Below are 27540 nucleotides of genomic sequence, written 5' to 3'. Positions count from 1 at the left end.
TGTACCATCCAGACAAGACCAGGTGCTTCCCAGGGCAGCCTGTCCTTTTCTTATCTCTTTCATCAATCTAGCATGTTCCTTCTATTCCTCTTTATATTAGAACTTCTCTTTGAACAAGGAATGTTGTTTTGTCACTGCTAGGTCCCCAGCAATTAGTAATGCCTAGCACATACTAGGTGCCTCCTGAATGTTAATAGGTGATAATCTAGCAGAACACAAGATAAATCCGAAGGTTGAGATTTAAGCTGTGTGGTATGAAGGCTGCATTGGCAAACTTATTAAATCAATTTTGTTAATACAAGTTTAACATATCTTAGTAACTGACTTAGTTCAGGAATCATTTGCTGAGTGTCTTCTAGGCCAGACATTGGGGACAGAAAGGTAATAATATATGATCCCTGCCTCATGTGCAGGAAGTCTAGTGCGATGGACAGATGTGTGCTAATGGCTGCCATGGAATACGGTGAGTATTAGATAAAGGGGCACCCTGTGTGCCCTTGGAGCATAGAGCAGGGCTTGTGTTCTGGGAACATGGGCTCCATGTGAAAACACAATTTAAATTCTCTTTTTTCTTTCTTTTTTTTTTTTTTTTTTTTTGAGACAGAGTCTTGCTCTGTGGTCCAGGCTGGAGTATAGTGGTGTGATCTCGGCTCACTGCAACGTGCTCCCCCCAGGTTCAAGCGATTCTCGTACCTCAGCCTCCCGAGTAGCTGGGATAACAGGTGTGCGCCACCACGCCTGGCTAATTTTTGCATTTATAGTAGAGATGGAGTTTCACCATGCTGGCTGGGCTGGTCTTGGACTCCTGACATCAGGTGATCCTCCCGCCTCGGTCTTCCAAAGTTCTGGGATTATAGTCATGTATTTATTCATCCTTTTAAATATCTGTGGGTAGCATTTAACTTTAAATGGGTACTAATTAAACTATTGAATGACTTTAGTATGGATTGAATGACTTTGCTCGGGCCTCGTTTTTAATTTCCTTCATTAGAGAGAGAAAAAAAAATGCAGGTTGAATATCCCTCATCCAAACTTCTTGGAATCAGAAGTGTCTCAGATTTTTTTCCTTTTTTGGATTTTTGAATATTTGCATTATACCTGCTGGTTGAGCATCCTGAATTCAAAAATCCAGAGTCTGAGCTGTTCCAATGAACATTTCATTGAGCATCACCTCGACACTCAAAAGTTGAGGATTTCGGAGTTTCTGGTTAGGGAGACTCATCTTGTATGGGTGCTGGGTTGTTGCAGGAGTTTTGGACCAGAGGTTGGGTGACTAGGCTTTGGTTTTCGCTTTGTTATTAAACGGGCTGTTTTATTCCATAATCTCAGCTTTAGATCCCCCGGTTGTCAAAGAAGGGAACGGGCCATCTGATGTTTAAAGCCTCTGTTAGTTCTGACTTGGAGACACCTGGCTTCCGTTCATCTTCCTTAGGAGTGGACAAAGAATATGGGAATTTTGAAATCGTTAGTCAACATCTACAGGGTCATTGCAGCCTGGTTTTGGGTAAGGTCATCTTTAGTGAGCCCAGGGAGAAACAGTGGTTTAGCTGTCAGCTGAGAGGGGTAAGCGGTCCTATTAATTTTCCTCTGTGTTAGTGAAAGCATTGTTAAGGGTCACAGCGTTAGTGGAGCTGGCTGGAAAGAGGAGGGGAACTCACTGTTACAGGTTATATTGAATGTCTTTTCAGTCACTAAATGCTTTTTATGATATGTTTTTCAGGATTTCAGTGTTGTATGATTTCTCTGTGTTAAGCACAGGAAATTTAACATCAGCAAAAAAGAATGCTCTTTCTTTTTTTTTCCTTTGAGATGGAGTTTCATTCTTGTCGCCCAGGCTGGAGTGCAGTGGCGTGATCTCAGCTCACTGCAACCTTGGCCTCCTGAGTTCAAGCGATTTTCCTGCCTCAGCCTCCCGAGTAGCTGGGATTACAGGTGCCCACCAGCATGCCTGGCTAATTTTTGTATTTTTAGTACAGATGAGGCTTTGCCATATTGGCCAAGCTGTTCTTGGACTTCTGACCTCAGGTGATCCTCCTGCCTCGGCTTCCCAAATTGCTGGGATTACAGGCATGTGCCGCGATGCCTGGCCTTGAATGTTCTTTCTATGGGAATTTACAAAAGCCAGCTTTTGAGTCTAGTGGCAGAAAACCTCTTCATTATTTAGCTGTGCTGTGAGCTTGGAGGGCTTCAAGCCCAGCTGAAAAAGCTGTAGTATTCTATGTCAGTTGGCTGTCTTGGAGAACTTAATGAGCACTGGACTGGAGTGATACTGTCAGAGTTCATGAGCGGTTTGAGGCTCTCAAAGCCTAGATACTGGGGTTGCCCAAATACATCAGCTGGACTCACTATTTCTCTCGGGAGTCGGGGGGTGGAAAATGCTGTGGTCTTAACTCTGCTCTTAATTTTACAGTGCTGTTATTAATGGTAAGAATGATTTCATACGTTTGCATTTTGCTTTGTAATTCACCGAGAATTTTAAAATCTGTTATCTGATTTTATTCCCTCAGCAGTTCTGTGAAAAAGGTAGAGCACTTTCATATCTTCTGTTTTTCCATGATTCTCTTGTGGCTCACAGAAGCTAAGAGCCTTCACCAAGGTCATAGGGTGAATGAGTTGCAGAGCTGGGAGTAGAGGCTCAGGCTTCTAGTGACCCTGTTTCTTCCTTGATAGCTTGCTCTGGTGGCGCTATGCTCAGGTAACTGCGCATGCTCGGTTTGGTCTTTTGTAAATCCCTGCCCCATTTCGGGGGAAGTTCTTGGGAGGCTTCTATTCATTTTGGAGCATTTAAGTATCTTGTCCTCTCTCCCTCTTCCCAGATGCATGGGCATTTCTGCAGGCCCCCAGGCTGGCCCTTGTGCGTGGGAGCGTCTCCTGTTTCCACGTTGCTTGCACGCTCCGGGGCCCCCTAGTGCCTGCCTCCACACTGCAAGCTGTTTGGTAAATGTTACTAAGTCAGCATCGTTGTTTTCTAGAAATGGGACGGGGAATGGATGGCACGTTCTTTTCTGTGTGAAGTCTGCGATTGTATCATCTTGCCTTCCCCGTGTGTGCTCCTTGAGGGTGTCGCTGTGCTGCGGTCATCTGTGTTCCCTAGGGTGCCTCCCTTGGAGTTCGGGCGGTAGTAGACATGCAGTCAGTGTTCACGGCCTGAATGAGAGGAAGGCCAACAGAGCCATTAAATCTGGAAAATGACAAGTGAAGGAAAGGAATTTTTATTGAAGGCATGTGAAAAAGAAATCTTTTTAGAAAAGTTGACCTGTTTCTCAATTGGAGTTGAATTTCAGCTCAGAAAACCAGCTGTGTGCCCAGAGGGATTTGGGATTTCAGTTTGTGACAGATGAATTGAATTTATTGTTGTATGAATGTATTATCCTTTTGTGGTTTTATTAGGCCTTTCTCCCAAATGGAATCGATTTTTCTATAAAAGTCACACTTCCTTTTTGAGAAGTGTAACACTAATTGTATGGGATGGTCTCCCAAAAGATTACCTGCCAGGAACCAAACACACTGCCTGAGACTCACGGCCCCTGGTTTCTGCCTGTGCAGCTGCAGGGCAGAGAGGCACGCTCGAGCTGAAATCAAGACGCGTGTCTGCATCTTCTCTTTCTTGACTGCTGTTTCGTCTCTGAGCTGGCCTGCCTTCAATGTCTAGGAGCTTGGTGGGTGTAGACACATTACGGTATGGAGGAGGGATATGGTGTTGCCACAGCCAGGAGACTGGCTGAAGTCTCTGTTCTCTTCCTGCTCACTGCTCTGACTTTGTATGAGTCACATTTGTAGGGCTGTGCACAGCGGCTTACACCTGAAATCCCAGCACTTTGGGAGGCCGACCTGGGAGGATGTCTTGAGCCCAGAGTTTGGAACCAGTCTGGGCAACATGGTGAAACCCCATTCCTACAAAAAATAAAAATTAAAAAATTAGCCAGATGTGGTGGCTCCTGCCTGTAATCCCAGCTACTGGAGAGTCTGAGGTTCGAGAATCACTTGAGCCTGGGAAGTCGAGGCTGCAGTGAACCATCATCACGCCACTGCACTCTAGTCTGGTCAGAGCAAGACCTTGTCCCCAAAAAAACAAACAAACAAACAAAAACTCATTTGTAATAGTGGCAGTAGTTAACTTTTGAAAGTTTGAAGAAAAGTTTCTAAATAACCTGTGACCATGGACAACTTACTTAGCCTTTCTATGCCTCAGTTTCCTCATCTATGAAAAATGAGAGAATATGGTACTGATCTTACAGGATTTCAATGAGAACTAGACGAGATCAAACTCAGAGCCTGGCACCTCGTGAGTGCACACTCAATGTTATTATTTCAACATTTTAGAGGAAAAAGAATGCTAATGGGTCACTATGGCTAAACATAGTCTATCACTGGCGTTACTTATGGTATTGGAAGGAAGTTGAATTCCATATAGATAGTGTGATGGAGAAAGTATTTTGGGCATTGGCAGTATTTATTCAAAGAACAAAGGATGTGTCTGTCCTGTGTGGAGAGCCGTTTCCGCTTGTTTCTTTAAATGCTATGGGAAAAGCAGTGGACCCTGTGCTCTCTGCCGGACAGCTTCAGTCTCCGCGTATTGATTTGGCCAATGGTCACTCGCCGTCATCATGGCAGCAGCAGTGGAAGGGACAGCTTGTCTTGATTTGCATTTTTGGGTGTTTGTGCTATTTATAGACAATTAAGACTTGGAAGCCTGTTTATGGCAAGCTGGCAAATTCAGCAAAACATGGAAAAACCTGTTAGCAGAGTTTGCACGTGTGCAGGCACAGAGCAGCCAAATAAACACACAAGTTTTCCTGTATTTTAAAACTCTCTGAAAAAAAAAAAAAAAGACATTAAACCATTGCCCAGATGGCTTATAGAGCTAGAGCTTTTTCCTTGAAGTACGTGAGTATGACTGTCAGACATCTGAATCCCCAAGCCATCTTAAAACATCATTTGGATGCTACCCCCTCTCTGCCCTTTTTTTCCATTTGTAAGGGACAAGGATCCAGGAAGGAAAGTATTAGTTTACAAAGGCTTTTGTTACAATTAATCGTTCATGTTCTTTCTTTTGGTATCTTATTCTCTGTTTACATTTTTTTTTTATTTTTACATTTTTTGAGACAGAGTCTTGCTCTGTCACCCAGGCTGGAGTGCAGTGGCACGCTCTCGGCTCACTCCAACCTCTGCCTCCCAGGTTCAAGTGATTCTTGTGCCTCAGCTTCCTGAGTAACTGAGATTACAGGCGTGTGCCACCACGTCCAGCTAATTTTTATGTTTTTAGTAGAGACAAGGTTTCGCCGCATTGGTCAGGCTGATCTTGAACTCCTGAACTCAGGTGATCTGCCTGCCTCAGGCTCCCAAAGAGCTGAGAATACAGGTGTGAGCCACCGCGCCCGGCCGCTGTTTCCATTTTGTAAACACTAGCGCCACCCCAGTGTAGGGTGGCTAGGGGTATTCTTCTTTCCTGTTTCCTGGTGTATTTTCCTCTACAGCGTTGATCACTCTTTAACATACTTTTTGGTTGTCTGTCTCTACCTACAAAAATATATGTTCGCTGTTATATCACCAGTGCCTGGCACGTAGATAGTCAGTCAATATTTGTTGAATGAATGAATGAATGGGCTGAAAGAACCTTCTTCTTCTTTCTTCTGTCACTTCACACCATAGGCTTTTGGAAAATGCTATATGAACAGGGATCGTAAGCAGCAGAAGTTACACACATGGCTGTGGGATAGCCCATCATCCTCAGATACTTGTCTGGAAGGAGGTGGAGTACATGATTAGAAATGATACAAGATAACCTCTTCAGGAAATCAGCCAGGTGTCACAACTTTTCACATAGGCGTGTGATGTTAGTGTATGTGTGTATGAAGAGCTGTCGTGGCCTAGAATCACGGGCCTTTAGATCCCTTGTACAGATAGAAAAGTAAAGGTGGAGGCCCAGGAATGCTGTAGGCCACCGAGGTAGAGTCCCTGTCTGCCCTTCTCAGTGTCCGGTCACTTCTCAGTGCACTCCCCTCTTTACTGCTAAAGCCACTTTCCCTGACTCTGAATGTGTAACCACGAGGGGGAAAATGTCCTCCAGGCTCACAATTTGTGGAGAAAAAGCCCAGCACCTAAAATAATGTTCACGAAGTTTGTACCTAGAAAACGTGGCCATTTCTATCATATCTTTGAATTTCCCTCTTTCTCATACATTTTATAAACAAGACAGTAGAAGGAGATTCGTGAACAGCCACTTTAGAACAAGAGGGAAAAAATCAAATCTAGAACATTCCAGTTTCTGTTTTCTTCTCAGTTTAGGGCTGAGGCACTTTAGCTTCCTGTCTAAGGGACTACTCAAATCTGATTAGAAGCCATTGTGGGCTGGTAATTATCCGTAATTTTAGGAAGACAGATGCAGCACCAACTCTATTCTCTGATAGTAGGCTTAAGAATTTTAAATTTGCATGGCAGGAGAATCAGATGGTGAGGTGGGATAAGCGTTCAGATGCTTGGTCATTGATAGCTTTTTACTTCCACGTATCACATGGGGATTTGGGACTCGGGAAGCCCGCTGAGAACTGATGACTATCTGTCCCCTGAACAGCTGGGGTCTGTTTCATCCTGAGCTCAGAAAGATTGCTCCTACTGCAGCCAGGGAAGACAGGTTGTTGACTGGTTAGAAATCATGGCAGGTTATTTTCTCCACCCGCAGTTCGCAGTTGAAAAGCAGAGCTATCAAAAAGTTGTCTTCTCTGTTGTATTTCAAATCTGGGTGTTTAAAAAATTATGTAAGCAAATTAAGCATTTCTGTAATGGTAGTTGTGTGTGTTCTTGATGCGAATGAGAGGTGCATTCCCTTGTAAAATCTCTGGGACTTTATAGGAGTATGTGAGCCTTAGAACAAAAGTTGGTTTTCTAGATGATCACGTAGATATGATGCTGAGCACTAGACAAAGATGTTGATTGAAGCGATTTAAAAAAAAATTTTCTGAGTTCAGATTTTACACCAATATTTAGAAAATCAGCAAAAGAACTTGGAGGAATGTTCTCAGGCATCCAGTTCAGCCCCCTGCGCACATTGTCATAAAATCCGAGTGTGTGTACAGGGAGACGCATTCCTTTCTGTTCTCATCACTGGTCCTTTCCTGGCTCTGCACCTGCCTGTCATGCGCGTCCGTGCGAAGAGACCACCAAACAGGCTTTGTGTGAGCAATAAAGCTTTTTAATCACCTGGGTGCAGGCGGGCTGAGTCCAAAAAAGAGAGTCAGCGAAGGGAGATAAGGGTGGGGCCGTTTTATAGGGTTTGGGTAGGTAAAGGAAAATTACAGTCAAAAGGGGGTTCTGTGGCGGGCAGGAGTGAGGGTCACAAGGTGCTCAGTATGGGAGCTTTTTGAGCCAGGATGAGCCAGGAAAAGGAATTTCACAAGATAATATAATCACTTAAGGCAAGGACTTCATTTTCACTTCTTTTGTGGTAGAATGTCATCAGTTAAGGTGGGACAGGGCATTTGCACTTCTTTTGTGATTCTTCAGTTACTTCAGGCCATCTGGGCATATACGTGCAAGTCACAGAGGATGCGATGGCTTGGCTTGGGCTCAGAAGCATGACATTGCCCTCTTCCCGACCTTCCCTACCTTTTCCCTCCTGTGCGGTTCTCTCACAAAGCGAATGGCCTCAGCCACAGCTTCTCTGCAGCTGCATCAGACTGTGGCGACAGGAGTGGTGGCTCCTGCAGGGCCTGCTGTCCCCACGGAGCCCAGTCTTGCTTGCGGCTGGAACCTGGTCACCATTTGCACCGAAAGTATGTAATTCTACAGAATGAGAGCCAACATGCTGGGAATGGAGGTGTCTTTATCACGGTGCTCTGCATATTTTAATCTTGGGTAGAAAGTATGGAAAAGTATGTGATACCTGTGGTTTGATGTCAGAAGGACATTGTGAACTTGATGTGGACTGAGGATGTTCAGGTGCAACAGGCACCCCGGCTTCATTAAATGAGACTTCCCCACCTCCCTGCCAGGCATGCACAGGTGTATGGCCACATCTTATGTGTCATCCTTATCTAGAGTGCGCCTTGTCATGCTTAAAGTTACATGATGATATTCTGCCTCATAGAGTAGGTCCCAAACCGCATTCAACACAGAAATATACTCTTGCTATTATACATAGAAAGGGCTTTCATATACCAAGCGGGAGAGCAGTCCTAAAATCTGGGCTGGAATCACAGAAGGAAGGTTTGGGAAGCAACAGATTCCCTAGTCCAAAGCTGGTTTTTGATGAACCTAGAAACAGGACCAAGAGAAGTGAATTTGCCTAAGGCCCTGACAGTGTCTCACGGTAGCATTTGAACCTAGCAGTTTCTTGACCTATTTCTTTAAATGATTAGTCATGCTTCCTCTGATTCCTATATAAACGTATTCCTCATTCATTCTTTTGTTTCAGTGAATTATTGCAGTGCTACCACGTAACAGTATTGGAGTCAAAATGTGGCAGTGTTTATCCCTTTCCAAGGTTTTTAGTTGCACAGTTTGTCAAAGTTGTGCTAACAGTTTCTTGTTGGTTGCAAGGTGTCCTTTCAGAAGCCAATTGTGTGGTGTATTGACGTTGATTGTTGGAGGTAGTTTGGTTAGAACGTACTTCGAGTGGCTGGCGTGGGCCTGGGGAACAGTGACAACTGCCTGCTTCATGGGCAGAGATGAAGTAATTACTTCCTGGGAAGTACCATCCTCCTGGCCACACACTCCAGCCCATTTCGTTTGTGTTGGTTTCCTCGCATCTGCACGTTTCTGGCTTCATGTGAGTCTCATTTATTGTAGCATATGACTTCAGGCTGTGGGGAAGAATGGCCATTTTAGCACAGAGATGCACACAAAGGAACAACTGGCTAAATGTGAGTGAAGACATTCTTAGAGGGGGTTTCATTTTTTTTATTATTTAACAGGCAGTCTGGGAAGCATTCTGGACATGTGGCCTGCGCTGTCACAGTTCCTCCCTGCAGGATCCCAGATGTTTGGAGATTGTAGTGATAACTATTATCATTGAGAATGTCATTCTCACAGGCTCTAATAAGTCAGGATTTATTCAGTGTTAATTTGTTAAAGACAACTGTATTTCTAGCCAAATCCATGTGAGACGTTTCTCCTGGCAGTGTTGCTGGGGGTATTCCCGTGGCTTAGTCTTCGGGCAGCACACGCCTTTGAATACTGCTGAAGCTGTGAGTACCCAAAGCGCACTGGAGTACTTTTGCCATACGGGGTGTTAGTCACTGATACACGTCTCAGTCAGACCTGATGGATTCTTGACCCCTTCCTTTCTTAATTTTTTAATTTTTATTTTTTATTTTTGTTTTTTAAGAGCATAACCCCTTAGGTGGCCACCATGAATCTCTGGTGTTTTCAGTTGGCTGCAGCCTATTTGCCGTCTCTGGTTCAAACATATTCGAAGCCTGATGATGCTTCCCTCGGTTGTTCTTCTGCTGTGTGACCTCCGTGCCCACAGGGTTCAAGAGTGTCAGAGCTGGGAGCCACCTTCACAACTACCAGGGTTTCCGGAACCTCCTTTATCTAGCCCTGGGGACGGAAGAGGTGTCATCAGAGTCGGAGGCTTATTAGGGTTACACGCCATTGATAACAAATGAGGAGGTTTTCTTTTATATAAGGGGAGCTTCTTATAATGTGCTTTAGTAGGGTAAAGAAGCTTTTGAGATTTGCTTTCTCTGGAAAGATAATTTGTGATCCTGCTGTTGCTTTCAACAAAAATATAATTTGCATACCAGTGCATGTTGTATTACTGAGCACTGGCTGACAAATGGTTCTTAACTCATCATTCACTCCGCCACTGTTTCTTGAATGGCATATGTGTGCCAGCTGTAGTAGGAACTTGCTAGGCTCTAGGACTAACCCTTATGAAATAGGGGTCCTGGGGGAAGCAAATGCATATAACTATAAACGTTTGAGGGGATATCAGAGGGGTGCCTATAGGTACAAAAGTTTGTTCATTCATTGTCCCATCTAGGAGGTTTTGTGTCTTAGCAGCGTGTTCCATAGCAACCCATCCCTCTATCAAAATATTAATCATGTTATTTTGAAATTCTCTGCTTAGGTATGTGTTTTTCTGACTACATTTAGAACTGGTTAAGGACAGGCTATGGGGTATGTATTATATATATCTACACACACACATATATTTATATATATACACATTACCATTGTAAATATACTATATATTTATATATATACTCATATATATATTTCTCCCTATCTATATATACATACACACCACACACATATATATACACACATATATATGAAATACACACACACACACACACACACACACACTTCTACTGCCAAGCACAGAAAGTCAATACTAGGCAAGAGTTCTTTTAGTGTTCATGAAAAAATAGATGTGTTAGTTGAGAGCGTCCTTAAGTTGCCAGGGGAAAGACAGGATGGATTCACAAATGGAGATAGTGTGTTTTTTTTCCTTTGTTTAACTCTTGAATTCGAAATAATCCAGACTTATGGAAAAGTTGCAAAAATAGTACAGAGAATTCCCATATACTCTTCCCTCAGATTCCCCAAACATTTCACCCCATTTGTACTTTCTTTCTCTGTGGATATAATTTTTTTTTTCCGAAATGTTTGAGAGTGGAAGGTAGCATGCAGGCAGGGTGAAAGGCGGAAGGAGAGAGGTGGGTTGGGAGGCTTTTTTTTTTTTTTTGACCTTCTGAGATGGCGTTTCACTCTTGTCACCCAGGCTGGAGTGCAATGGCACGATCTTGGCTCACTGTAACCTCTGTCTTCTGAGTTCAAGTGATTCTCCTGCTTCAGCGTCTGGGATAGCTGGGATTACAGGAGCCCACCACCAAGCTTGCCTAATTTTTTGTATTTTTAGTAGGGGCATTTCACCATTTTGGTCAGGCTGGTCTTGAGCTCCTGACCTCTGATGATCCACCTGCCTTGGCCTACCAAAGTTCTGGGATTACAGGCATGAGCCACTGTGGCTGGCGATTGGGAGGCTTTTGCAGTAACCCAGAGCGCTATGATGAGGGCTGGACCTGGTTGGAAATGATGAGAAAGGTGAGAAGTGGTTAGGTCTGGCATATATTTTGAAAGGAGAGTTTAAATGGGTTGGATGACAAGAGAGAGAAAAAGAAGTTTTAAGGATGATGTCAAGGATTTTGGCCTGAGTAACTGGAAGACTAGAGATGCTGTTATTGGGATTGGGAAGACTATGGGAGGAGTGGGTTATAGCAGGGGGAATCAAAAGTGTGTTTTCGGCATGCTAAATTTGAGGTCCAAAAAGGGATATCAAGAAGTGTTGGCTGGGCGCGGTGCCTCACGCCTGTAATTCCAGCACTTTGGGAGGCTGAGGCGGGCAGATCACCTGAGGTCAAGAGTTCGAGACCAGCCTGATAATTATTAAAATCGATCATTGATGTTTACTAATTAATCATATTATTGCTCCTGATACTGCAGGGGGTGTATACCTACCTGTGATGTTGTTCCTAATATCCAGGGACAGAGAGCATGATTTTAGTTTTAATATCACAGTAGGTGTACACTCACCATGTGAAACTGATCCTAATATCCAGGGGGGTAGAATATGACATGACTCCCAACATAGCAATGAATGGACAGCCACCTGGTGATATTACTCCTAATATACACAGAAGAAGCGTATGATATTACTCCCAATATCCCAGGGAGGGTACAGCTCTTCTGTGATATGGTTCCTAGTATCTGGAAGGGGAGAGGATGATAATAATTCCAGTATCACAGGCTGTGTTCACCCGCCCTGTGATATTGTTATTAATATTCTGGAAGGGAGAGGATGATATGATTCCCCATAGAGCAGGAGGCGTACACCCAGCCTGGGATATTGTTCCTAATATCCATGGAGAGGAGAGGCTGATGTTACTCCCAATATGGCAGGGGGTGTACATCCACCCTGTGATATTCTTCTTAATATTCCAAGGCTGAGAGGTTGATACTACTCCCAGTATCGCAGACACCGTACACCCCCATGTGATATTCTTCCTGATATCTGGAAGGGGAGAAGATGGTATTAATCCCCATATCGCAGGAGGTGAACACCCACTTTGTGATATCTTTCCTAATATGCAGAGGGAGAGAGGATAATATTATTCCCAATATTGCAGAAGATGTACACGCTCCCCCATGATATTGTCCTTAATATTCCAAGGCACAGAAGACGATGTTACTCCCAATATCGCAGAAAGTGTACACCCCCCAGTGATGTTGTTCCCATGATCCAGGAGGGAAGAGGATGATATGACTTTCAACCCCTGCACCCTGCAATGCTCTCACCCTGCAACACCGACACCAGCTCAACCTGACATGGGACCAGAGGTGCTGGCTGGGGGTGTTCATTGCTTCTCTTTTCTCCCTTGCCAGACTCAGTAGAGGAAGCTGAGACCGAGCAGCCACAGGAACAAGGTAGGTTTTGCCCGTGGCTCAGGCTTCCTCTGGTTATGGGCTGGGTCTTGGAGTAACACCGGGGGAGGGGACAGAGCTGAGTACAGTGGGCATTGGATGTGGCTGTCACCCCTCTGTGGTGTGGGCCGGGGACTTGAGGGACATCACCTGAGGTGGGCCTGAACCTCCCGTCTAATCTGGCACTGGAGGCCGTGGGGTCCCACACTTCTTCCAATGAACATGCTGACCCCTGCCTGGTCACCGACCGAGGTGGGACATCCTTTCCACTGCTGGAGACCACATGTAGCTGTGGGTTCCTTCTTCATGACCTGGAGAAGCTGCAGTTCACCCTGTGCTCCGCCTCAGAGATGGGAGGCCACACTGCCCTCAGCGGGTAGCAGAATGCAGAGCTTTAGGTTGCAGGGGCCTCAACTGAGGTCCCTGAAGGGTCTGCTCCTTCCTGAGGGGAGCCAGTGGGGAAGGGAAGGCTGTTGTAGGTTTGCCTCAGGGAGGGGGTGGTTCCACCCTCTGCCAAAGTCACTGGAGCAAAGGCACGTGGCTCTCCAGCTGCCCCGGAGGCCAGGGTAGTGGCTGGGAGGGGCTGTGTGCCTCTGCCGGATTGGGGAGATTTCTTAGCTAATCTAGTGTAGTCAAGTCAGACATTTGCCTCTAAATCATATTTATTTATTTTTTTAATTCCAAGGCTTTACAGATGAATAAGGAGGCAGTTTGTACTGAAAATATTTTTTACATGTGAGCTTGAAACAGAGAGTCTGTTTAAATCTAGTTTTTTCCTTCCCAGTAATGCCTCCTTTCATCCCAGGTTTTCCAACAGGAAATGCGCTTGTTTGCTCACCTCTGGGAGGGGGCTTTGGCTAGGAATCCACCAAAGCCAGCAGGCACCAGTGGGCTGCTGGAGCACGCTGGCCTTTGTTAACCCTTTAGGAACTGTGGGCTTCAGGTTTTCAGACCATTGAAGGTGAAGGTGGCCACAGGGGCCTGGAAGCTTTCCCATCCTTCCTGCAGCGATGGTCCGTTTCCCTGCACGGAGATGGGTACATGGGTACAATAGCCCTGTCCTGTGCCGTCAGTGGCTTTACCAATTTTGCATAGCAGCTTTTGAGCTGATCAATAGCTCTGATTGGCTATTGAGGATTTCATGGATTCCTGTACCCCACCGGGGGGCCCAATATGCTGACAAAAGTTACATTTGTAGTTGTAGTGCTGCATGTACATGGGTCCAGTTAGAAGGCTTTGATTCTTTCTAAAGGGAAAGGCATCTCTGAGGGATCACTGAGCTGACATAGTCTCCTAAAACCATGCTGTGAGGTGGGCGACAAAGCAGGACAGGAGGGTGATTTTGTAGGAGAGTCAGGCCACGGGCCTGCATGTTCTCTCTGTCCCCATAGTGCCGGAGTTCCTGTGTGCTCCAGGCCCGGGTTTGCATTGCACATAATTCTCAAGGGCTCATGGCAAGCTGTGCCAGGGACACAGAGAGGGGGGATGTGGGGACCTTGTCCCCAGTGGACCAAGGACTCAATGCTGAACTCTAATCTGTCTAGGTGTTTTTGTGACTTGCAGAAATACCTCCACCTTGCCTGGGCCTGGAGCCACAGGCGACCCTGCCAAAGGTGAAGAATGTTCTAGAACAATGCAAGACCTGCCCAGGCTGCCCCCAGGAGCCAGCATCCTGGGGTCTCTGTGCGGCATCCAGCAACATGAGCTTGCAGGACCCCGAGGAGCCTTCCTTCTTCTTGGAAGCTGAGGACGACTGGGAGGACCCAGAGGCCCTGACCTCACTGCTGTGTTCCTGAATGCCCCCGGGTACAAGGCCAGCTTCTGTGGCCTGTATGGTGTGGCATGGCCATGGCTGAGCGGCATGTTCTGCAGCTTTAGCGACGAGGAGGAGCTGACTGGGCGCCTGGCACAGGCCTGAGGGGTGGCCAAGAAAGCTGGCCTCTTCATGGCCCTGGCCAGACTCTGCTTCCTCCTGGGGCGGCTGTGCAGCAGGAGGCTCAAGCTGTCCCGGGCCCGGGTGTACTTGGAGGAAGCACTGGGGTCCCTGGAGGGCAGCTTTGGGGACCTGTTCCTGGTGGTGGCTGTGTACGCCAACCTGGCCAGCATTTACCGGAAGCAGAACGGGAGAAGTGTACACAGGTGGTTCCCAAAGCCATGGCCCTGCTCCTGGGGACGCCGGGTCACATCTGCAGCACCGAGGTGGAGGAATAGCTCCTGCAGCTGGCCCTGCAGCAGATGGTGGGTGGCCAGAGCCTGCAGGCCGCGGCCCGGGCCTGCTTCCTGCTGGCCAGGCACCATGTGCACCTCAAGCAGCTCGAGGAGGCCCTGCCCTTCCTAGAGCTGCTGCTGCTTTTGCACAGGGACTCGGGAGCCCCAGAGGCTGCGTGGCTCTCAGACTGCTCCCTACTGCTGGCTGACATCTACTCCTGGCTCCTACTCCTGGCCACAAGTGCCTGCCCCACCTCGTGCTGAGCCTGTGTCATGGTGGCCTCATTGAGGACACAGGACTCGCTGGCCGGCTCGCTAAGAAGCGTGAACCTGGTGCTCCAGAACTCCCTCCAGCCCCACAGCCGCCCCACCCAGACTTCCCACTACCTCAGGCGAGCGCTGGCCTCCCTAACCCCAGGCACAGGCCACGTGCTGCGCGGCCTTCTCCACACCAGCCTGGCCCAACTGTACAGCCACCGTGGCTATCACGGCCCAGCCATCACCTTCATGACACAGGCGGTGGAAGCCAGTGCTGTTGCCGGAGTCTGTGCCATCGTGGACCCCCTGGTGGCCCTGGCCTGGCTGCACGTGCTTCATGGACAGAGCCCGGTGGCCCTGAACATCCTGCAGTATATCCAGGATGCAGTGGTGGCCAGCGAGGACCAGGAGGGTATGATTGCCAACATGGTGGCCGTGGCTCTGAAGAGGACAGGCCAGACGAGGCAGGCAGCCAAGGGCTACTACTGCGCCCTACGGGCGGCTTGGTACCTGGGCCAGCGGAGGAACCAGGCAGTGGTGCTGGCCAACTTCGGGACCCTGTGCCTGCTCTGGGGTGCCAGAAGGCTGGCCCAGCACTACCTCCTGGAGGCCGTGCGGCTGTTCTCGAGGCTGCCCTGCAGGGAGTGTGGACAGGACTTCACCCACGTGCTCCTGTAGCTGGGCCACCTCTGCACCCGCCAGGGCCCGGCCCAGCAGGACAAGGGCTACTATGAGTGGGCCCTTCTGGTCGCTGTGGAGATGGGCCATGTGGAGAGTGAGTGCCCCAGTTCCCCCTGTGCGCCTTCCGGGGCCACTCGGGTCAGGGCACACCTGGGGTTTGTGATTCGGAAACAAGGGGTGGTTTTTCCACCATCGAAAGTGCTGAGTCATGGCCAGCAGCAGATGTTGGCAAGCGCCCTGGAGACAGGCGGTTCCCATGCAGGGCCAGGCCCTCTGTGCCCTACTGAGGCAGCCAGCTCTTCCTGGTTTGCCCAGGGACCATCCTGACTTGAGCATGGAAAGTCCTGCTTGCTGGGAATCCCTAGACATAACCCTGGGATCAAGGCAGGCTCTGCTGCGCTGGGACTTGGGGCCCCTCCATGAGCCAGGCCCTGACACCGGTTCTTGTGCCCGTGTGATCTGCTTGGTATGTTGGCAGCCTGCGCACCTGTCATCCCACTTCACAGGGGACAGGGGGTGGGTGATTGCCCAAAGCCGCAGAGCAGTTCATGCAGAGTGTGTCAGGCTCCACCCACAAATGGGGCTTGTGGAGTCCTCGGGTGGCAGGGACTGAGTGTGGGAATGGGAGCTTCAGGCCAGAGAAGCCACAAAAGTGTGAGTGGCGTGATGGCGGGGCACCAGTTGGCCCCGGGTTAGGGAAGCCTCTTTAGTGTGGGACCAGAGGGTTGAGAGGATTTAGTCAAGTAATAGGTGGTGGGGGAGGGGCTGGTGGTGTAGCCTGTGTGAAGCACCAGGGATGAGCGAGTGGGGGTGAGTGAGCGGGAGTGTGAGCGGGGATGAGTGAGTTGGGGTGAGTGAGCGGAGGTGTGATGGGGGTGAGTGAGCGGGAGTGTGAGCGGGGATGAGTGGGTTGTGAGCAGGGGTGCGTGAGTGGGGTGAGCGAGCGGGAGTGTGAGCGGGGATGAGTGGGTTGTGAGCAGGGGTGCGTGAGTGGGGGTGAGTGAGTGGGAGTGTGAGCGGGGATGAGTGGGGTGTGAGTGGGGGTGAGTGAGCGGGTGTGTGAGCGGGGATGAGTGGGGTGTGAGTGGGGGTGAGTGAATGGGGTGTGAGTGAACAGGAGTGTGAGCGGGGATGAGTGGGGTGTGAGCGGGGATGAGTGAGTGGGGTGTGAGCGGGGATGAGTGAGTGGGGTGAGTGAGCGGGAGTGTGAGCGGGGATGAGTGAGTGGGGTGAGTGAGCGGGAGTGTGAGCGGGGATGAGTGGGGTGTGAGCGGGGATGAGTGAGTGGGGGTGAGTGAGCGGGAGTGTGAGCAGGGATGAGTGGGGTATGAGCGGGGGTGAGTGAGCAGGGCTTATGCAGGGAGGTGCAGAGTTGGGAGCGGGTGGGTTGGGTGCTGGATGGTGAGAAGCTCTTCTGGAGAGCTAAGCAGGGCCTGGGGCCTCAGGCTGTGGCTTGGCCTTTTCCCCAAGAGCACTGGGGAGCCATGGGGTGCTATCGAACAGTCACTGCAGACTGAGCAGTGAACGGACAGTAGGTGGGCAGGGCTGTCTGAAATCTAGGCCGCAGAGGATAGATGAGGAAGTTGAGTCCAGGAAAATGGCTGAGTCGAGGGATACTGTTGAGTCCCCTCTGTCTTGCAGCGCTTTGTCATGGCATCGTGAGACCACTCAGAGGTGCCTCCTGTGGCCTGGGCCAGAGCCCCAGGGGCTGTGACCAAACCTGCCCATTTCCCAGCAGAGGCCTGGCACCCACTCCTGGCCCTAGGAGGGATGAGATTTTGGAAAGGACCATGTGAAGGGGCCCTGGTCCCACATATCTGCCCAAGGAGGGGTGGGGGGTTCTGACCCAGGCTTCTTCCCCAGGGACATTCTCTGACTGGAAGGAGACCCTCCAGGAACCCAGCGCCCCAGCCCCCACTGCAGCCTCCGGTGGCTCCTGGCACAACAGCCTGTGGCACCTCCTCCTACGAGGCCCTCCCCGGTGTGCTGGGGGATTCAGACTTGGAAATGCAGGCCAGGGAACGGGGATCATGCTTCCCTGTCTCCCCACCCTGAGCTGAACAGTCGAGGAGACCGAGGGTGCCGCTGATACCCCACATGCTTCCTTGGGGTCATTTTTGAGTCACTTTCGGTAGTTTGTGTCCTTCTAGGAGTGTGGCTGTTGTGTCTGGATGGTCTGATTTCTTGGTGTACAATTGTTCGTAGTGTTTTCATGGAATCCTTTTATTTCTGTCAGGTCGGCAATAATGTTTCCTCTTTCATTTCTGATTTTAGAAACTTGGGTTTTTATTTATTTATTTTTATTAGGGATGGGGTCTCATCATGTTCCCCCAGGCTGGTCTTGAATGCTGGCCTCAGCGATCCTTCCACTTCCGCCTCACAAAGCGCTGGGATGACAGGCGTGAGCCATGGTGCTCAGTCTCTGATTTTAGTCATTTGTGTCCCGTCTTTCTTTTCTTGGTCAGTCTGGAGAAATATTCGTCAATTTTGTTATTATCTTCAAAAAACCCACCTTCGGTTCTGTTGATTATCTCTTTTGTTTTTCCATTCTCTGTATTTTTACTTCCCATTTCCACTCTCACATTTATTATTTTCTTCCTTTTATTCACTTTGGGTTTAGTTCTTTTTCTAGTTTCTCAAGGTGGAAGGTTAAGTTATTGACTTGAGATTTTTCTTCTTTCTTTGAATGTAGACATTTACAGTTATAAATTTTCCTTTCAGTGCTGCCTTAGCTGCATCTTGCAATTTTTGATATGCTGCGCTATTGTTTTTTTTGTTTTAAAGACAGAGTTGTGCTCTATTGCCCAGGCTGGGGTGCAGTGGTGCAATCTTGGCTCACTGCACCTTCTACCCAGGTTCAAGCCATTCTCATGCCTCAGCCTCCCGAGTAGCTAGAATTACAGATGTGCACCACCCCACCTGGCTAATTTTTTTTTTTTTTTTTTTTTTTTTTTTTTAATAGAGCGAGACGGGATTTCACCATGTTTCCCAGGCTGATCTCAAACTCCTGGACTCAAGAGATCCTCCCGCCTCGACCTCCCACAGTGCTGGGATGAGAGGCGTGAGCCACCGCGCTGGTCCGGGCTGTGCATTTGTTTGCATTCTTCTCAAATTAGTTTTCGGTTTCCCGGATGGTCTCTTTGACTCACTGGTTGTTTAGCAGTGTGTAATTTCCACGTATTTTTGAATCTCCCACATTTCCTTCACTGTCGATTTCGAGTGTTCGTGCCAGTACAGCTGAAGAACACCTCTGCTTTGGTCTCAGTCCTTCTCCATTCACTGAGGCTCATTTTGTGGCCTGGCACATGGTCTGTCATGGGGAATGTCCCATGGGTGCTCGAGAGGACGGTGTATTCAGCTGTTGTTGGGTGGCGTGTGTGACAGATGTCCATTCGGCGTACCTGGTTTCCGGTGTTAATCTCCGGAATGTTTCTGACACTAGAAAATCAGAAGCTTTTGACCATTCCCAGTGCCCTGGCTTTGGGAGAGGCCAGTGAACCTGTGGGTTTGGAGCCTGGTGCCATGAGAGAAGCATGTGTGGGAACGCCAGGGGCCGGCTTTGAACCCCATTCCCCCAACATGATGCTGTGTGTGGCAGACATGACGCTTGGCTTTGCTCTCTCAGGGTTCCATCTGCGACAGGGGCTACTTGTGCCCCTGGCCTCATCAGCTCAGGCTGAAGGCGGCCCTGCTCCTGGCCAGAGGGGCTTTGTGAAGCAGAAATAGATGGCCTGGTGCAGGGGCCGAGCCTGGCCAGGACCTCGGCCCTGGGAGTTGTAAAGAAGGCCGGCCTGTACCATGAGCATCTGCATCAAGCTGTGCCCATGTCACGGTGTGCTCGGTGTCTGCCCTGGCACGGGTACATGGCCTGTCTGCACTCAGGCTCCCCGCCTATGGGGTCCAGGCTCACAGAGGTATGAAAGAGGCAAGCACGGCACCGGGGTCTCCGACCCCAGCCAGCCTCGCTTCGATGCTGGGAGACTAACGTCTTCCATTTTGTCCTCTGCCCAGGCCAGCTGCAGGCCGTCTAGCGGCTGTGCTACTTCTACAGCGCCGTCATGCCCAGCGAGGCCCAGTGTGTCATCTACCACGAGCTCCAGCTCTCCCTGGCCCGCAAGGTGGCCGAAAAGGTGCTGGAGGGGCACATCCTGAAGACCATCAGTCAGCTCTACCTGTCCCTGGGCATGGAGCAGTAAGGGCTGGCTTTGCAGTGGTGGAGGTGGGGGCGGGCAGGGCAGGGAGAGGGGCACAGGGAAGCTGGCCCAGGGCGCCAGCAGCCCCTCTCCTTTTGATCATTTGGTTCTTTGGCATCAGATGCTTTGAGCTGGTGGGCCTGGGGTCGTTCCAGGGCTGCTGCTGGCCCGTGAGTCCCAGCTTGAGCCTCCCTTGTTGGGTCAAAGGTCATCTCAACCCCAGCAGAGGCAGTACGTGCACTCTGGGCTGTTCTTCCTACTGTGGTGGCTTTTGTCGTCTGACCTCTGCCTGCCCCGAATCTTCCCTCCTGGCCTTCATCTGTCCCCTTAAATGTGACCACAGCAGCCACCTGTGGCTTCTCTCCCACAGAAGACAGAGCCAGTTGTGTCACCTGCTTCCCTGGGGCACGGTTTCCAAGGTCTCACATCCCATAAGTGGCCTACTCGGCTTCCCCCAAGCATCCTGACCTGGTGGGGTAACCATGGCCCTGGCCACCCCACCCATAGGGCCCAGTGACATTGCTGCAGTCACACCCCCTCGAGTGTTGGGCTTACTGAGAGAGCAGGGAAGGAGCCAGATTCCATGGCGACCCAGGAGACTGGCTCCAGTCTTGGCCTCAGGTTCACAGAAGGAAATGGGCCAGTGTGCTAGAGCCATGCTTCTCAAAGTGTAGTCCCTGGACCAGTAGAGCAGCATCCATGTCACCTAGGAGTTTGTGGCAAGTGGGAGTTCTAGGGCCTGCCCCAGGCCTGTGGAACCAGAAGCTCTGGGGGCAGGGCCAGCAATCTGTACAGACCGGCCTCCGGGTGACTGTGATGCCTGCACACCTTGGGAACCATCGGCCCAGATAGCCTCTGAACACTAACGGCTCCTGGTGCATCTGGAGAAGACACAGGCCATGTCTGGGAGGCAAGGGAGATGGACTAGCACACTCCTCCTGCCACAGGGCAGCATGATGCTCGATTCCCTCAGAAGGATGTCCTTCATCTTTTCCATGCCGTGTGTGTTCACCCTGGCCCTCCCAGCAGCCTGGGAAGGGCAGAACACTGCACACATGAGAGGGCCGTTCCCAGTCCCCACATTCCAGGTTCATCTGTCACCAGACCCACGGGTGGAGGCAGACTGGTTCCAGGAGGATGAGAGCCCTTGTTCTGACACCTGTGTCTGATTCCAGGGCCTACAAATCTGCTCTGGACTACACCAAACGAAGTCTGGGGATTTTCATTGACCTCCAGAGGAAAGAGAAGGAGGCGTATGCCTGGCTGCAAGCAGGGAAGATCTATTACATCTTGTGGCAGAGCGAGCTGGTGACCTGCACATCCAGGTGAGTGGCAAGGGATGCAGGAGGACCCCTGTGCTGTTCACTCTCTGTCCATCCACCCATCCATTCATCCTTCCATCATTTATTTACCTGTTCATCCTTCCATCCATCCATCCATTCTTCTGTCCATCCATCCATCATCCATCCATCCACCATTCATCCATCCTTTTATCATCCATTTATTCACCCGTCTATCCATCCATTCACCTGTCCATCCACCCATCCATTCATCCTTCCATCTTCTATCTGTTTACCTGCTCATCCTTCTATCCATCAATCCATCATCCATCCATCCATCCATTCTTCCATCATCTTCCCATACACCTGTGGGTCCTTCCATCCATCCATCCATCATCCATCCATCCATCCATCCTTCCATCCTTCCATCATCCATCCATTCATCTGTTCGTCTTTCCACGAATCCATCCATCCATCCATCATCCATCCCTCCGTCCATCCATCTATCATCTATCCATCCTTTTATCATCCATTCATTCACCTGTCCATCCATCCATCCATTCACCTGTTCGTCCATCCATTCACCTGTTCGTCCATCTATCCATCCTTCCATCTATCTTTCCATCATCCATCCAACTGTTCATCCTTCTATCCATCTATCCATCCATCATTCTTCTGTTCACCTCTTCGTCCATCCATTCACCTCTTCGTCCGTCCATCCATCCATCCTTCCATCCATCCATCCTTCCATCCATCCATTCTTCTGTCCATCCATCCTTCCATCCATCCTTCCATCCATCTTTCCATTATCCATCCAACCATCTTCCATCCATCCATGATCCATCCATTCACCTGTCCATCCATCCATCCATTCATTCATCATCCATCCTTTTATCATCCATCCATCCATTCACCTGTTCATCCATCCCTCCATCCATTCTTCCATCCTTTCATCATCCATTCACCTGTTCATTCTTCCATCCATCCATCATCCATCCTTCCATCATTCATCCACTCGTCTGCTCATCCTTCCATCCATCCATCCATCCTTCTATCATCCATCCATTCACCTGTTCATCGTTCCATTCACCTGTTCATCCTTCCATTCATCCATCCATCATCCATCCATCCATCCATTCGTCCATCCATCCATCCATTCGTCCATCCATCATTCATTCATTCAGCCACCATCCATCCACCTGTTCATCCATTCATCCATCCATCCTTCCATCATCCGTCCATTCACCTGTTCATCCTTCCATCCATCCATCCTTCATCCATCCATCCATTTATCCATTCATCCATATATCCATCAATCCATCTATCATCCATCTATCCTTCCATCATCCATCCACTCACCTCCTGTTCATCCTTCCATCCATCCATTTATCCATTCATTCATCCATCCATCCTTCCATCCTTCCATCATCCATCCATCTTTCCATCATCCATCCTTCCATCATCCATCCATTCATCCGTTCATCCTTCCATCCATCCATCATCCATCCAGCCATCATCCATCCATCTGTCCATTCATCCATCCATCCTTTTATCATCCATCCTTCATCCATTTATCATCCATCCATTCACCCGTCTATCCATCCATTCACCTGTTCATCCATCCGTCCATTCATCCTTCCATCAACCATCCATTCACCTGTTCATCCTTCCATCCTTCCATCCATCTACCTGTTCATCCTTCCATCCATCCACCATTCATCCATCCACCATTCATCCATCCATCATTCATCCATCCATCCATTTATCCATTCATCCATTTATCCATTCGTCCATATATCCATCCATCATCCATCCATCCTTCCATCAACCATCTACTCACCTCCTGTTCATCCTTCCATCCATCCATCATTCATCCATCTATCCATTTATCCATTCATCCATCCATCCTTCCATCATCCATCCATTCATCTGTTCATCCTTCCATCCATCCATCATCCATCCATCCATCCATCATCCATCCATCCATCATCCATCCATCTGTCCATTCATCCATCAGTCCATTCATCCATCCATCATTCATCCATTCTTTTATCCATCCATTCACTCGTCTATCCATCCATTCACCTGTTGTTCCATCCATGTGTCCATTCATCCTTCCATCATCCATCCATTCACCTGTTCATCCTTCCATCCATCCATCATCCATCATCCATCCACATATCTGTTTATCCATCCATCCATCCATCATCTATCCATGCTTCCATCATCCATCCATGCTTCCATCATCCATCCATGCTTCCATCATCCATCCATCCACCTGTTCATCCTTCCATCCATCCATCATCCATCCACCCATCCATTCATCCATCCTTCCATCATCCATTCTTTCTCCCATCCATCCATTCACCGTTTGTCCATCCATCCATCATTCATCCATCCACCCACCAATCTACCTATTAATCCATCCCTCCATTCATCTATCTGTCCATTTGTTTATCCACACATTCGTCTATCCACCATCTATCCATCCACATGTACATACATCATCTACCCTCCACCCATCCATACATTATCTACCCACCCATACATACATACAGACATACACACAAAATTCCACCCACCCACCCACCCATCCATCCATCCACCCACCCATCCACCCATCCATCCATCCATCCAGCCATCCAAGCATTCATCTATCCGCACACCCATCCATCCATCCATGTGTCTACATCTCCTCATCCATTCATCCATCCATCCACTCATTCCTAAACCACTGCTGAGCACCTGTTGTGTGCCTTTTCCCTCCCTCCAACTGGTTCCCTCACATCCTCCCCCAGTGGCCAGCATCTTCTCCCTGAGGGCAGAGGCGTGGCCCCTCAGTGCACAGCACCTGCTGGTATACAGCACATGCTCAAATAATGTGACCACTCAGTTAACACACAGAAGAGCTTGCTCCAAGTGACACGTGGCACATCTCCTTACAAAATGAATCTATCATAGTGGCTGTTTTCAGAGGCTTTTCCAAACACAGTGTGATCTGGAACAAATTGTGAAGCCCACGAGCCTGGTGAAGCTTTCATTATTGAGCACCTGCTGTATATCTCCTTGAGCTGAGGAGAGGGATCAAGAGCTCATGGCCAAGAGAGGACCAGGCCCACCCACAAACACTGCTGATGTGGCAGGGATGTGGCAACGCAGAAAGGTGCCAGGGGCTGAGCTCCCAGCAATCTGGGGGCCACGGAGACTGTTTTGAGTGCAGGGGGAGTGGGCTAGGGCTAGCCTTGTTGGTAGGATTCACAGGTATCGGGCTCCTGGGCTGCAGCTGCTCAGTCACCTCCTGGCACTCAGGTGCATCAGTTCATTTTCCTCATGCCAGTGGTGGGGGCAGCCCTCATGCACAGGGTTTGAAAAATGCTCAGGTGTACCTGTAGTGTGTGAGAGGAAGGAGGCTGGCAAAGGTGCGCGTAGCCACCTCGCTAGGTGTGGGTCTTAAGGGAACTTCTGTCTCCTTTCAGGTGGCACAGAATGTGGACCTGTACACAGGCGACCCCAACCTGGGGCTGGAGCTGTTTGAGGCAGCTGGAGACATCTTCAATGGGGCCTGGGAGTGGGAGGAAGGCATGTCCTTCTACCGGGTGAGCTGGCCTGTGGGCTGATGTGGGTGGGCCTCAGTGGGGCACCTGGAGGCTGAGGTACAGGTGTGGCACGGTAGAGGTCTCCCACCTGGAGGCAGGGCCACCCATGCACATGATGAGTTTCCAAGTGGTCTCACCGGAATGATATTGACCGTGCCCCTGCCCGGGACAAACGCTCGGGGTCTGGACGTGACAATGGCTGTACCTTTGTACCTGATGACCTCAAGCAACCATGAATGGGAAGTCCTGTCCCCATCTTCCAGATGAGGAAACTGAGGCTCAGAGAGGCACAGGGACATGTCAAAGGACACACAGCATCAGTGGGAGGCCCAGGTCTGCATGCACCCCGAAGTGGGACGGCTTCTCCCTTCCTCTGAGCTCACGGTGTGGCTCAGCCGTGGGCACAGATAAATGTGGTGTTTTTAGAGCAGAGAGGAGTGCTGGCTCCCCCCAGTCAGACCCCCGGTGCCCAGGTGGGAGAGGCTGGTCTGAGGCTGTCGAGTGTAGCTGGATGGGCCTCAGGTGACTCTTCAGCCCCCAACTTGGGTGTCTGAACTGTGTGTTATCCCAGAGCACAGAGCTGTGTCGAGGTGCAGGGGTAGCTGGGGCGTGGGAAGCTCCAAGTACATGTTTGAGCTCTGAGGAAGGCTGTGGGCAAGGTGGGTGCTGTGGGAAACCTGACCCCACCTGCCTGTGTGGTAGGACCAGGTCCTGCCCCTGGCAGTGACTACGGGCAACCGCGAGGCGGAGCTGCAGCTACAGCTGTGCAACAAGCTGGTGGCACTCCTGGCCGCGCTGGAGAAGCCCCAGGAGGGCTTGGAGTTTGCCTACATGGCCCTAGCACTCAGCATCACTCTGCGTAAGTCCCCTGAGCCCCCACCCTGCCAGGACCCACACTTTGCCAGAGCCCAGCCTCCAGGTCTGCAGGCCAGGAGCTGAAACAGCTGCTGGATTTTCCTGGTCTCCTGTCCAGGCAGGCAGATCGACCCAACTGGCTTCCCCGTCTGGCTGTGGGGCACAGCCCGAGGTCTCTCACGCAGTGCAGAGCTCCCTGCCTGACTGAGCTCTGCTTCCTCTGCCTGTTCCTGCTGCTGACCACAAGGGCCGCCCAGTGTGCCCTCTGCCTTCCAGACATGCCAGGCATCTCGTTGGTTCCTGTATGTGTCAGGCTGAGTGGCACATTCCCTTTCTCTTGTGCCCTTCCCACCCTTATCAACCACATGGCTCTCTGGCTGATAAAATCCCAGTTCCCCTTCCAGCAGTCTGCCCCTTAAGGCCAGGTATCCCCTGGTGCTGTGCCAGGGTCGTCTGTCCCCCTCCAGAGACAGGGAACCCTAGGCAGGCCACATGCCCCAGCGCCTTGTGCCCCGTGGCCCATTACACAGTAGGTGTGCAGCTGACTCCCCAAGGTAGGGGTTCTGATCGTGACACACCCAGGAGGAGTCAGATGTCACGTCGTTGGGTTGCCTGGAGGCGGGGTCCCGGGAGCACCTGGACTGCATGGCTTTTGGGCTCCCCTGGTTAAAACCAGTGAGCAAAGGCAGGTGGCTATGTGTAGGCACAGAGCTGGGCCATCCAAGTCCGACTTTGCCAAAGCCTCACAGTAGACAGGGGCAGGCCTTATTAGTTCTGCTTTGCACATGGGAAAGTGAGTCTGGGAACCTGGAAGGGAATGGCCAGAGCTGCCCAGGTGACCACAGGTGCCTGGAGGCAAGCCAGGTGTGCTGCCCGGGGTCTGCATACCTGCTCCTGAGGGGCCTGTGCCCTCCCTGCCCCAGGGAGCCGCGTCCTCACACCTGTCCCTTTGGCCTGTACCCCAGGGGACCGGCTGAACGAACGCGTGGACTACCACCGGCTGGCAGCCCTGCACCACCGGCTGGGCCATGGCAAGCTGGCGGAGCACTTCTACCTCAAGGCCCTGTAGCTCTGCAACTTGCCCCTGGAGTTTGACGAGGAGACCCTCTACTACGTGAAGGTGTACCTGGTGCTCGGTGACATCATCTACGACCTGAAGGTGGGTAGGAGGGGCAGGGCTCGGGGTGTTCCCGGCCCCCTTGGAGTGAGATCTCCACCCAGACCCCAGAGGCCTGGGTTCCAGCCTTCCTTAGGAATGGCCCAGTGGCCTCCCTGAAGCTCTGCACCCAGCTGGAGGAGCCGGCAAGCTTAGCAGATACAACCCAGCTCCCAAGATGGCCAGGCCCCACCCTCAGGAACTCAGTCTCAGCCAGGGAGGCTGACACATGAGTGTGCAATGGTGGCCTCCGAGTAAAGAAGGGGGATTGTAGTCAGGGGGGCCCTCCTGGAGGAGGTGACACCAAAGCTGAGTCTTGACAGTCAAGTGTCAAGTTGCATTTAACAAAGAAAACAGGGTTGGGAGAAGGACATTTCGGAGGACGGCATCGTCCTCACATTGAATCCACGTTGCAAGATCAAATCCTGGCACCTCCTCTAGGAATCCTGCCCAGGGTGCCAGCCTGCACTGAGCAACTCCTTCCTGGAGTCCCGAGACACCTTGAATCTTCACACCACCCAGGAAGGGTGGGGTGGGACCCCAGTGTCTTACCATTGGGTTCACAGACAGGGAAACCCCAGCTTAGGGCAGGTGCAGTGGGGCGGGGCCCCAGCCAGCCAGGCTGAGGCCTTGCTGGGTCGGGTCTGTCTCGAGGGGAGGTGCTGTGCTCCCTCTGCCCCCAGCCCTGCAGGGGTGGAAAGCTGGGACTGGCAGACTCAGACCTGGGGTGTCTCCACCCCTCTGCCCAGCAGGCACCGCTCCCCTTCAGCATCGTACCGGCGCCGCGTCAGTGCTCCTTATGGGCTGAGGGGCCAGGGCGCTCCAGTCCAGGGGCCGAGATCTTGGCGGCCTTAGAACAACATGAGGAGCTGGGGCAGCCCTAA

At 50.5% G+C, this 27540-nt stretch overlaps 1 pseudogene; it reads left to right on the top strand.

The window, feature by feature from the left end:
• The first annotated feature begins 426 nt into the window (after positions 1 to 426).
• On the top strand, positions 427 to 27540 carry LOC139361055 (SH3 domain and tetratricopeptide repeat-containing protein 1-like; annotated as a pseudogene).

The sequence above is a fragment of the Macaca nemestrina genome (assembly GCF_043159975.1).
Source record: "Macaca nemestrina isolate mMacNem1 chromosome 4 unlocalized genomic scaffold, mMacNem.hap1 SUPER_4_unloc_5, whole genome shotgun sequence".
NCBI classification, from domain to species: domain Eukaryota; kingdom Metazoa; phylum Chordata; class Mammalia; order Primates; family Cercopithecidae; genus Macaca; species Macaca nemestrina.
Note: the sequence above shows the minus strand (reverse complement) of the source record. Positions and strands in the feature narration are given on the sequence as shown.